Raw genomic sequence first — 12,037 nt, 5'->3', positions numbered from 1 at the left:
ATTGTGGAACAGTCAGGGCATCCTTAAGTAGCCAATTGATTAGGATGGACTTTTTAGACATCAATATCATCCTCTTCAGAAACCTTTTTACCCTTTAGAGGCGGGAAATTACATCTCAAAAACATCAAACAGTAGTTCTGCTTGTGTCTGAATACTGATAGTCCACATACAGAAAATAATGGTTAAGAGCTGATGCCAAAACTGCAAAGTATCAGGACAAAGCCAGAACATGTAATCTAAAATAGCACCCTGTTTTTGGCACTTGGGGCCTGCGCTCGTCAATTGCAATGTGGCTTTAAAGGCCCTGCTAGAAGATATGTACATATGTGTTACAAATTTGTACTGCATTTCCCAAAGTGTTATGTTTTCAGGGATAGCTTTAATCCCCTTAGACATGACTTGAGTTGCTCCCCCAACAATTCACAACTCAAGATCCCACTCACAAATTTTGGCCAAAGTGTCAGTCTATGGGAGACTGAATGTTTTGCAAATACTTGTGATGGAAGGAAAGAGGCGCCTTCAATTGGGAATCTAAGGTATAGGCCGCAGTGAGCGTTTTCTGATCACCAATAAGCAACTCATTTAAATCTAAACTTCTAATCTAATCTAAAAAATATTTTTATACTGAAAACACCTTGTAAAATTCTATGCAGTTTACATAAAAAAGGAACCAGGCATACCTGGGAATGTAGAGAGAAAATCCAATAACATAGTACAAGCGGGAAAAAAGACTACATCATCATAATCCTTACTTTAAAAATTTCTCCAATAGCCATGTTTTTTAATGATTTTTGAAATAAAATAAGGCTATTAAAATGCCTAATCATAAAAGGAAGCCTATTTCATAATTTGGTGCCTGAAAAAGAAAAGAAAGACTGTAAAATCTAATTATATCTAACAGACTGAGAAGGTAGATGTAATACCAAAGCACCTCTTACCCATCTAACATTGTTAAGACTGGGTAAGCTATCAAAGACAACATGCATTGTGGTGATATACGATGCGATATCATAAAAATAGTCATACAAGCTTTGAAGTATCTAGCCTGAACCAGCAGCCATTGTGATTTAATAGGTAATGGAGTTACTCTTTCAAAAGTACATAAGTATTGCCATACTGGGACAGACGAAAGGTTCATCAAGCCCAGCATCCTGTTTCCAACAGGTGCCAATCCAGGTCACAAATACCTGGCAAGATCCCCAAAAAGTACAAAACATTTTATGTTGCTTATCCCAGAAAGAAGCAGTGGATTTTCCCCAAGTCCATTTTAATAATGGTCTATGGACTTTTCCTTTAAGAAGTCGTCCAAACCTTTTTTAAACCCCAATAAGCTAACCACCTTTGCACACATTCTCTGGCAACGAATTCCAGAGTTTAATTACACGTTGAGTGAAGAAATATTTTCTCTGATTCAATTTAAATTTATTACTTTGTAGCTTCATTGAATGCCCCCTAGTCCTAGTATTTTGTAAAGAGTAAACAGACGCGTCACGTCTACCCTTTCCACGCCACTCAATATTTTATAGGCCTCTATCATATTACTACTACTACTACTATTTAGCATTTCTATAGCGCTACAAGGCGTACGCAGCGCTGCACAAACATAGAAACATAGAAGAAAGACAGTCCCTGCTCAAAGAGCTTACAATCTAATAGACAAAAAATAAATAAAGTAAGCAAATCAAATCAATTAATGTGAACGGGAAGGAAGAGAGGAGGGTAGGTGGAGGCGAGTGGTTACAAGTGGTTACGAGTCAAAAGCAATGTTAAAGAGGTGGGCTTTCAGTCTAGATTTAAAGGTGGCCAAGGATGGGGCAAGATGTAGGGGCTCAGGAAGTTTATTCCAGGTGTATGGTGCAGCGAGACAGAAGGCGCGAAATCTGGAGTTGGCAGTAGTGGAGAAGGGAACAGATAAGAAGGATTTATCCATGGAGTGGAGTGCACGGGAAGGGGTGTAGGGAAGGATGAGTGTGGAGAGATACTGGGGAGCAGCAGAGTGAATACATTTATAGGTTAGTAGAAGAAGTTTGAACAGGATGCGAAAACGGATAGGGAGCCAGTGAAGGGTCTTGAGGAGAGGGGTAGTATGAGTAAAGCGACCCTGGCGGAAGACGAGACGGGCAGCAGAGTTTTGAACCGACTGGAGAGGGGAGAGGTGACTAAGTGGGAGGCCAGCAAAAAGCAGATTGCAGTAGTCTAAACGAGAGGTGACAAGGGTGTGGATGAGGGTTTTGGTAGAGTGCTCGGAAAGAAAGGGGCAGATTTTACGGATGTTGTAAAGAAAGAAACGACAGGTCTTGGCAATCTGCTGGATATGAGAAGAGAAGGAGAGAGAAGAGTCAAAGATGACCCCAAGGTTTCGAGCTGAAGAGACAGGGAGAATGAGAGAGCCATCAATAGAAATAGAAAACGGGGGGAAAGCCCTAGCCGCTTTAGCCTTTCCTCATAAGGAAGTTGTCTCATCCCCTTTATCATTTTTGTCACCCTTCTCTGCACCTTTTCTAATTCCACTAATAGGCTTATTTTCGAAAGAGAAGGACTGCCAGCTTTTGACACAAATCAGAAGATGGGCGTCCTTCTCACAGGGTCGTCCAAATCGGTATAATCGAAAGCTGATTTTGGACATCCCCAACTGCTTTCCGTCGCAGGGATGGCCAAAGCTCATGGGTGCGTGTCAGAAGCATACTGAAGGCGGGACTTGGGGTAATCTTATATATATCCTTCCTCTGTTTTCTTTGATACCGGGAGATAATATAATTGGAGGAATAGACTCTTTTGGTATTCTCAAAATTTCCACCAAATATTTAGCGAATGTCTCTTGTGGTGATCTTAATGACACTTTTGGAAAATTAATCGGGCGCAAATAAGCCTTTGCCTGATTTCCCAACATCTCTACTTTAAACTGTAAATTAGTATTGTCTAATAATAGTTGAATTCAGTTTCTGTTTTGTTGATATTGACTTCTTAGTAACATCCACTGCACTTTGCAAAGTAAAACCCTTTCTTCTGCCTTAGTAGTTTTAACTTTTTGCTCATGCAACTTTCTGTATAAGCATTAATAAGGCCAAATAAAGCTTGTCCAAGTTGTACCACATCATTCCATATAGCTTCTAAAGAAAACTGCTTAGGGCATTGAGGTTGAATTGAGAAATAGTATTAGAGGGACTCAGAACCTGAGTATTCAAAACTGAATTCAGCAAAGTAGGGGTTCCACAGAGTAAAGAGGATTCAGCAAGTGGCACTCCTGGCTCTATTTCCTCCCTTGTTGGTTCAATGAGGAGTCCACAACTCCATGGTGTTGGTGTTAACCTCTTCCCATCAGCACATTGTAACTGCAAACTTCTCGGTATATGGTAACTCTGGACTCACACCAAATCCAGAACAAGGTCCTTGTTGATGTGGCAGCATTTGATAAACTGGACTTAGCGATATCTCCAAGGCCAAGGCATAGGATGAGGCTCCTTCCTCCATGTTCTTGCTAAACAGCTGAACTATAGACATCCATGAATTACAAACTTAGGGGCCTTTTACTAAGCTACGTAGGCGTGTCAGTTTGGAGTTACCACCCGGCTACCGTGTGGTCCGGGCGGTAATTTCATTTTTTCATGACCGCCGGCTACATGCACCAGAAAATAATTTTGATTTTCCTGCATGTGGCGGAAACCGGGTGGCAATCGTCATTCTATGTGCGTAGACAATTACCGCATGGTTACCGTGTGAGACCTTATTGCTAAGGCAGTGACGAATGCCACACATTCATTTTTGGCAAAAATGTTAAAAAAGCCTTTTTTACAGGTGCACTGAAAAATAGATCTGCACGCGCCTAAACTAGTGCAGCCCATTTTTCAGTACATGTTAGTAAAAGGACCCCTTATTTTTAGGTCCAGAAGCTGGAGTTTCAGGAGTTTCCGAGGGATAGACCCTTGTCTATCTCTTTCATTTGCCCATCAAAGGTAAGGAAAGAATTCAACATGGAGCTCTGAACTCAAGCTGCTGCCATTTTGGCTCCTTCCCCCTCCAGCAGGAGCTATGTATTTATATAAATGTGAACAATTTGATTTACAAATATTTGATGGGTGGAAGAACCTATGAAATTGATACATTTTTTGCTACTGAGATGGCACAAAAGTCAGGGTGTGGGGGGGTTGGTACAGAGGAATGTCCTAGTTAAACTCTACGGGCCCTATTTACTAAGCTGTGCTACAGGTGCTTTAGCATTTTTAGCGCATGCTAACCGTGTAGGCACCCATACTATTCCTAAAGGCGCCTACATGGTTAGTGCATGCTAATTTTATGAACACGCTAAAAATGCTAGTGCACCTTAGTAAACAGCACCCTATAACCATTGTTGTATGAGGAAGCCTTCTTAGTGCAGAAAATGTATTTGCATTTAGTACCCTTATGGCCTATTTGTATAGGGTCAGGGGTCAGTGTATTTTATATTAGAGTTCCAGGCTACATAATGTATCTGCAACAATTTTTGCTGAGGACAAGCAGGGGCCATTTTATTAAAGGGTTGGTGCGCAGCAATGGGCTTGCCATGTGCCAATCCAGAACTACCGCAGAAGCCCAGCAGTAGTTCCCACCATCAGTGCACACCATTTTTGTTGCTACGTAAATATTTTCTATTTTTGTAGCACTGGTGCTTATCCGGTGATAATCACTGCCTGGTTACCACTGGTTTAGCACTGGAGACCCTACCACCACCTCAATGGGCAATGGTAAGTGCTGCCCCCCCCCCCCCCCAAATGGCCACCCGGTAAGTGGTTTCACTTACCACATGGTCATTTCTTGTGGAGAAATAAAACAGCCTTTTACTCACTGTGGTAAAAAGGGGGCCTCAGCGTGTGTCAAAAACACACACTGACACTAGTGCAGGCCCCCTTACAGCTTAGTAAAAGGGACCCCCCCCCCAAGTGTTTGCAAAGTTTTCATTCTTTCTAATATGCGGATAACCTGGAAATATCATAAACTGCATTCATTTTTCTTGGGGCAAGTGCCTGACCAATGTTGAGTGAGGGGACCTCCTCACTCTGCTTCCTGACTGGAGTTCTGAGGGTGCTCTCCCTTTTGGGTTGCTTGGGGACGGGCGGCACTATCTCATCCCTAGCCTCAGGCAGCAGATTGCCTTGAGCCTCCCCTGACCATAATCAAATCTTTCTATCAAAGGGTGCAGACAATGAATTAACAGCAGTAGCACAAAGCATAATTTAGCCACAACAAATGTGAAGCTTAAGAGATTGTTCATTAATCTACTGTAAAATGACTCTGTTTTTAAACTTGTTGCTTGAAGAATAAGTCTGTCTCCACAAACTATGTTAAAGAGTGTAGCGTATGGGGATATTTAACCTGTAGACTTTACACCACTACTTAAAGGAAAGTTAAAAGCATGTCTTTGCTTTGAAACTTGCCACAAATAGAAAGTACTATATTTGAAGCAGCATTTGTCAGAGCATAAGGTCTAGTGCTTCTGGAAAAGTGACTGATCGCTATCTGAGGGAACTGAATGGATGTTGACTGACTTGAACGTGTTTACTGATAACCTGTTCAGCAATTATGATTGACTGTATTAAAGTTTTTATGTAATAATTTTGGGTGTTTGTGAAATGCCCTGGATAAAGGCAGAATATATATTTTAATACATGAAAATGAAATGAAAGTACGTACAGACATCTGCACTTTATTGTTCATGAAAGATACCTACAGAAAAAGCATGCATGTAGATATGAAAATGCAATCTAGTCACATTATTTCCCTACTGCAACTGAAGTAGAACCCTGGGGAATGCTTTCTCTCAAAGCTACTAGAGGTCTGTGTTTTAACTAGTGTTGCTAAACATATTCATTAATGATCTTTCAAATGAGCAAGGAGCCAGGTGTTCAAATCTCAAGATTATTCTAAGTACTTAAAGCACAAGTAGATTGTGAGGCATTGTGAGACTAGGGGCCTGCACATCTTAACAGCAGATGACAAGTAGCAAGTAACAGCCTAAATAACCCAATTACAAATACAGAATATAGACAACTACTTCAGGCATTTTAACTCAGGAAAAGGACCTAGAAGTCATTCTGAAGGATGCATTTCAGTCCTTAACTCAGTTACAGCAGCAGTCAAAACAGAAAATAGAATGGTAAGAATTATTTGGCAAGGAAAAGAATATAAAACTAGAAATAAAATATAGTCTAATATAGTGTGAGGGTTCTTCAGTCTGGAGAACAGATGATAGATGCTAAAGGATTATAAATCATGATTGCTGTTGAACAAGTTATTAAGGAGCAGTTATTTATTCTTTCAAATAAAACTAGAACTAGGAGTCACTTGATTAAACTGGTAGCAGTTTAAAACAAATGTAAGAAAACATTTTGCCTATCAATGCTCAATTAATCTATGAAATCTATTATGATAGAATGTGGTCAAGGCACATAGTACAGCAGAATTTAAAGAAGTGGGAAAAACATGGCTCAAGGTACCCTTTCCAACCCTTCTGCATGTGCGTGCATGGCATGTGTTGTGTTTGTGGGGGGTAGATGGTGATAGTGGTGTAGTTTCTGGGGGGGGGGGGGTGGGGGGGGTTAGAGCAGTTTGTGCCATGTTGGGGCAGTTCCAGAGGGTAGTTTTGGGGGGATGGAGGCATAGTTTTTGAGGCTAACAGTTTGCAGGGTAGTGGAGCAATTGTGGAAGCAATTGTTTTGGGGGGGAGGGTAGTTTGCAGGATGGTGGAATAGTTTTAGGGTTGGGACAGTTGCTACTTTTAAGGGTGAGGTGGTTTGCAGGGTGCTGGGGCAGTTGTGGTGAAGTAATTTGGGGTGGTGGGACATTTGCAGTGGCAGTTTTTGAGGTGGTGGGGCAGTTGTGGGGGGTTGGTTTGCAAGGTGGCAAGGCATTTGTGAAGGGTTATTTTAGGGAGTGGGAAGTTTGTGCAAGGGGTATTTTGGGGGTGGGAAGTTTGGGGCTCGGAAGAACAGAGAACATGAAGAGGTAATCTGAAAAGAGCAATTCCCTAACTGCTGAGTTTCATGGTGTTAGTGGCTGTGCTACAGAGCCTGGAAAACCTTCTCTCACAGAAATGCATTGTCCTTTTAGTCTTTTTTTTTTAGAGGGCGGGGTAGGCAGGGGAAGATTTGTTTCTCTGAAAACCCCAGACTAATTTTGCCCACATTTCACCTTGATGAGTGGTGGTTGTTCCCCCTCCCCCCCACCCCAACAAGCCAAGTTTCATCCCATTCTGTTACATTTTTGGAAAGTTATCCCCCACATGGCTGGACAGAAGCTTTTGACCCCTTCTGCACAATTCTCTCACTTCTGTTGGGTTGGAATGAATAAGAAGGTCTAAATAATTTGATGGAACACAGGTTTATCATAAGACATTAGCAAGGAAGATTTGAGTGGCCCCTCTCAGTTCCGGGAGTGAGCAGCAAGGAGCAGATTTCTTTTGGAGTCAATGGGCCCTGTTTACTAAGCCATGCTGGAGGCACACAAACTTTTTAGTGTGAGCTAAAAATTATTGCGTGCTAATACTGAGACACCCATAGGAATATAATGGGTGTCTCTACCGTTAGTGAGGAGCATACTATTATGCATAAAAAGTGGGCAATTATATTTCTCATGACCTTTAATATGTCTGAGGACAGATTTCCAATGGAGCAAACACAGACTAATTTAGCTAAAGATGAATTTATGTCAACTGTAACCAGAGTAAAAGAATCTCAATTTACTCTTCTTAAAATAGTGAAGTGATGGAAGAATATGAGGTCGATATTCAGTGTGGATTAAGTGTGTAGAGGCTACTGCCAGCTTAGGCCACCAACATATAGTGGCATTTAACTGGACAGTACTGCAGAACATCAGATCTAACTGCCCAAGCAGAATTTGAGCAGTGCTGGGGTAGTCCAGGGGCAGAACTGAGGAGGAACTGGTATTTATGCAGGCATGGGTCATATTCAGTGCTGTTGCTCGCATAGCTATGCAGGCAAATAGGATCACAAAGAAGGCAGTCCTATTTTTGGTCCCTTAGCTCTGTGGGTGCCAGCAGTGAATATCGGCTGGCACCTGGATAAGGATGTGACACTGATGTGGCTGGTCTGCTGTTTCCTCCATTCCAATCACTCCAATCCCCTTTGAATCCCCTAATTCAGATCCCCCTCTGATTCTTCTTCCAAACCCTCAATCTCAATCCCTCCCTCCGATCTCCCTTCTGATTCTGATCCTACTCAATCCTCCCCAGTCCAAACCCTGCTCCACCTGTCCTCAAATTCAGTCCTCCTCTACTACCCCCAGGGACTTTCCTGGAGGTGATCCCTGGTGCTCTTGTGGGCTGGTGCATAAGTCCTTATATGGAAGGTTGACCCCCTAGTGATAGTACTACATGACTACCTCTAGGGGGCAGCACCACCATTTTTGAACCTGGAGCAAGTCCAGGAAGAAGGAAGAGTCTGCTCCCACACTACCCCACTATACCACCAGGGATCACTTCTGGGTAAGTCCTGAGGTGGTGGTGAGGTCTGTGGGTGGTGTCTGGGTTGGGCACAGGAGGGGCAGGGCTTGGATTCTAGTATGTGGGCATATCTAGGGGTCTGGGGAACTGGATGGGGATAAAATGGGTTGGGAATCCAGAGCAAGGAGAAATTGGGGGTTTCTCTATGGAGCCACAGAGGAAATTGGATCAGTGAGTGGGAGTCAAGAGAGATGCCCCATGAGCTGCATAAGCCAGCTTATGTGACAACCCTTATTATCTGGATGCTGGCCGATATTCATTTGGCACCTGGATAAGTGCTGGTGGTGAGTGTATGCCTGGATTTGCCAATATTTAATACCAGTGCTCAGACATAGCCCGGCATTAATATCCAGGTCTATTTTAGTTAGTGGTAGACAGAATTCAGAAAAGTGCTCACTGCTGCCAGCTGAATATTGACTGGTATATAGCCAAAGATTCAGAACTCAAGACTGAGAAAACTAAAACCCTAGAAAACAATGTGTTTACCTTATTGTAAAAAAAAAAAAAAAAAAGCAAAATCATCTGCAGGTGGTCCATCATTCATTTTCATGGAATGTTAGTTGCCGAATTAACCAACATGGTTGAACTGTTCAAAACAGTTGCTCACAGCTGGTATTATTATTATTTATTTACATTTTGCTCACATATTTTTCAGTAGTAGCTCAAGGTGAGTTACATTCAGGTACACTGGATATTTCTCTGTCCCGGGGGGGCTCGCAATCTAACTTTGTACCTGAGGCAATGGAGAGTTAAGTGACTTGCCCAAGATCACAAGGAGCAGCAGTGGGATTTGAAACGGCCACCTCTGGATTGCAAGACCGGTGCTCTAACCACTAGGCCACTCCTCCACAGGTATATAACCTTGGCAGGGCAGACTTTTAATAAGTGGACATATTGGATAGTCTGTGGTGTATTTTTTCCATCACCTACTGTGTTATAATGTACATTACTATACCATGAAGTGCTAAGAACCTCATTTTGAGAACAAAGATGATGCATGTCAATCAAAATCGATAACAATGTAGGAACTGTAGTTAAGTCCTTTTCCTTCAGTTCTATTATTTCTTCTCTGAATTTCCAAAGGTCATTTATATGTCTCTACACCAGTTACACTGTTGTAAACTATAATATAATACTATATAGTAAAGAGAACTTCTAAGTAGATGTTTAGTGCATCATCTTTGCATGCTCCGTTCACATAACTCCACTACTCACCTCAAAATTCAGCTTTATAAAAATAAGGAGGCAATATGGGAATCATTAGTTACAGTACAGCCAAGGTTTACTGCAGTTTATCATTAAACTGTACAGTTTTGGCAGGTGCAGATACTGAGCTTAAATTAAGCCAATTTCCCATTTCCACTTGGAATTGTAATCATAAAACTATCTGTCTCATTTTTATTGTTTTTTTTTTTTTAGATGCCTGTAGAGCTGGAAACTGTATTTACTCACTGCCTCCCTTGATGTTGCCACAAACACTGTTGCTGGTGCAGCTATATCTGAAGAGAAAGCAGCGGGCATACCTGCTCCAACTTCTTCAAAACAATACTTGCAGTTTGACAAAAGGTTACATTTGGCAATTTAAATGGAACAAGAATTTTATTTCAAACAAAAAGAAATGATGGGGGCTGGCTCAGTGGCCTAGTGGTTAAGGGTTCTATGCTGCCAAGCAGGAAGCCTTGGTTAGATCACAGCTCAGGTTCTTGTCTTTGGACTCAAAGTCAACTTAAAGCAGCACTCAAGGGCTTATGGAAATAGTGAGAAAGATGGAAGTGTTTGTGTATTGAAGGGGGAGAAAAAAGGGGTAGAAAGAAGAGAAGGGAAAGGCAAAAATGCTCTTACAGCAACACCTAGTGTCTAGTCAGTGAGCTCAAAAAGAAAAAGGTCTGTGTTCTAGTACAGACCACCATAATAGACAGACAATATTGAATGCCACCAGAATCCTATAATTATCTCTATATGTCTTCCACAATTTCTAATTCTTTGTTGAGACTACTTCAGGAATTGCTGTGAAAAAAAACATGTAGAAACTGCTATTCCAATACAGTTTCTTGAATCTGAATTTGACAAAGAAAGAAACAGACATCTCCAAACATGCGAGAGATACAGACAAATAAATGGACATGACAAACAGAGCTGGTACATTCATTGGTAAAATTACATAAATCCACATTTTTCAAAGGATAAACTGTGGTGCTCTTCTACTAAAACACGGTAGTTTTTGCATTAGAAGCAAAAACTAGTACACAGTAAATGCAAAGTTTCTGCAGTAAATGCGGGGTGCATATCCAGCATCTGCCTTGTATTTACTGCATGAGGCAGACACTTACTGCACAGCAGTGAATTACATGTAGTGACAACACAGGAGCACTGCACTCTCTGCCACTGTATGTAATAGGTGGGATGCAGATACAAATATATAAATATCTGGTAGATGTGGCAGGGAACCCTCCAGCCCCCCTTGTCTCATACACCCCTTTCTGTGCCACTTCTGATCCTTCTGCAAACTGCTCACTGCACATCCAAGCCTTCCCCCTTAAGGCTGCTCATTGGTCCCATCCCACCCCCATGCAAAACTCTGCTCTTTCCAACGAAAAACCTGGCCAATCATTTCAATCTTGGTGGGGCCTATGGTGGTCTGTGGTTCCAGGGTAGGAATGATCCTGATTTGCTCCTACCTGGGCCTCAGCTTGGCTCCAAAAAGGCGGCCACAACCTATTACTAGTGGATATGGCAGCCATTTTGGAGCATGGCTAAGGCTTGGGCGGAGGCAGAGGGGGACCACTCCTGCCCCCCCCCAACTGCACTACCAACCGTGGGGTGGGCACCCACTGTTAGGTCTAGGGAAGGGGAATCAGTGTGGGTGAGGAGGTGGTTTTCTTTGGGGGTGGGGGGGGGCTGGATGGGGGAAGGGTTTGTGTTTAGGGGTGGGATAGGATCCCTGAGGGAATTGGAGCTTTCAGGGAGGGAGTACTGAAAATGAAGGGGGGTATCGGACCTTCAGGAGGGTAATCAGACAAGGAGACTGGGGAGATGCACTGCTCTGCAACTTCTTGTTACAGCAGCTATGCTGCAGGACTGCAGGTATCAAGGGTGCACGTTGTGCCTCCTCTTGAGGTGGTGCTAAGTGCAGCTGAACTATCAGCAGTCGTGATAGTTGGCATGTGGTAACAACCCGTGCACTAGCTGTAACAGCTGGCAACCGCCCCAACCTACCCCTATCGTACCCAGTACCAGCCCCATCCAACGTTAACCAATTAACATAAGAGTTAGCACATGCTAAATGTGCCACCCTCGCATTAATGGTTAATGTAGCTGTGTAGTACCAGTTAATGTGAACTATTATGTGTGTGAACTGCATATTGCATTTTAGTAAGACACCTTGTATAGTTTAAACACACCCATTCTTTTAGGTCAGAGGGGAAAATGTGTTCATTATTTCTCTGTTATTAGGCTTCCATATGCTAGAAATGTCAACTTGGAAATTTCTCATTTAAGGAGTTATGCATATATTTATAAAAGGAATGTAATTTGATATAATAA

General features: G+C 42.3%; 1 protein-coding gene across 5 annotated transcripts in view; it reads right to left on the bottom strand.

Annotated features, from left to right (window-relative positions):
- Positions 1-12,037, bottom strand: part of EXOC6B (exocyst complex component 6B) — a 1,013,473-nt gene that overhangs the window by 297,746 nt on the left and 703,690 nt on the right. The window lies entirely within an intron of this gene.

The sequence above is a fragment of the Microcaecilia unicolor genome, chromosome 2 (assembly GCF_901765095.1).
Source record: "Microcaecilia unicolor chromosome 2, aMicUni1.1, whole genome shotgun sequence".
Taxonomy (NCBI): Eukaryota; Metazoa; Chordata; class Amphibia; order Gymnophiona; family Siphonopidae; genus Microcaecilia; species Microcaecilia unicolor.
This window is presented reverse-complemented; position numbering and strand designations above follow the sequence as displayed.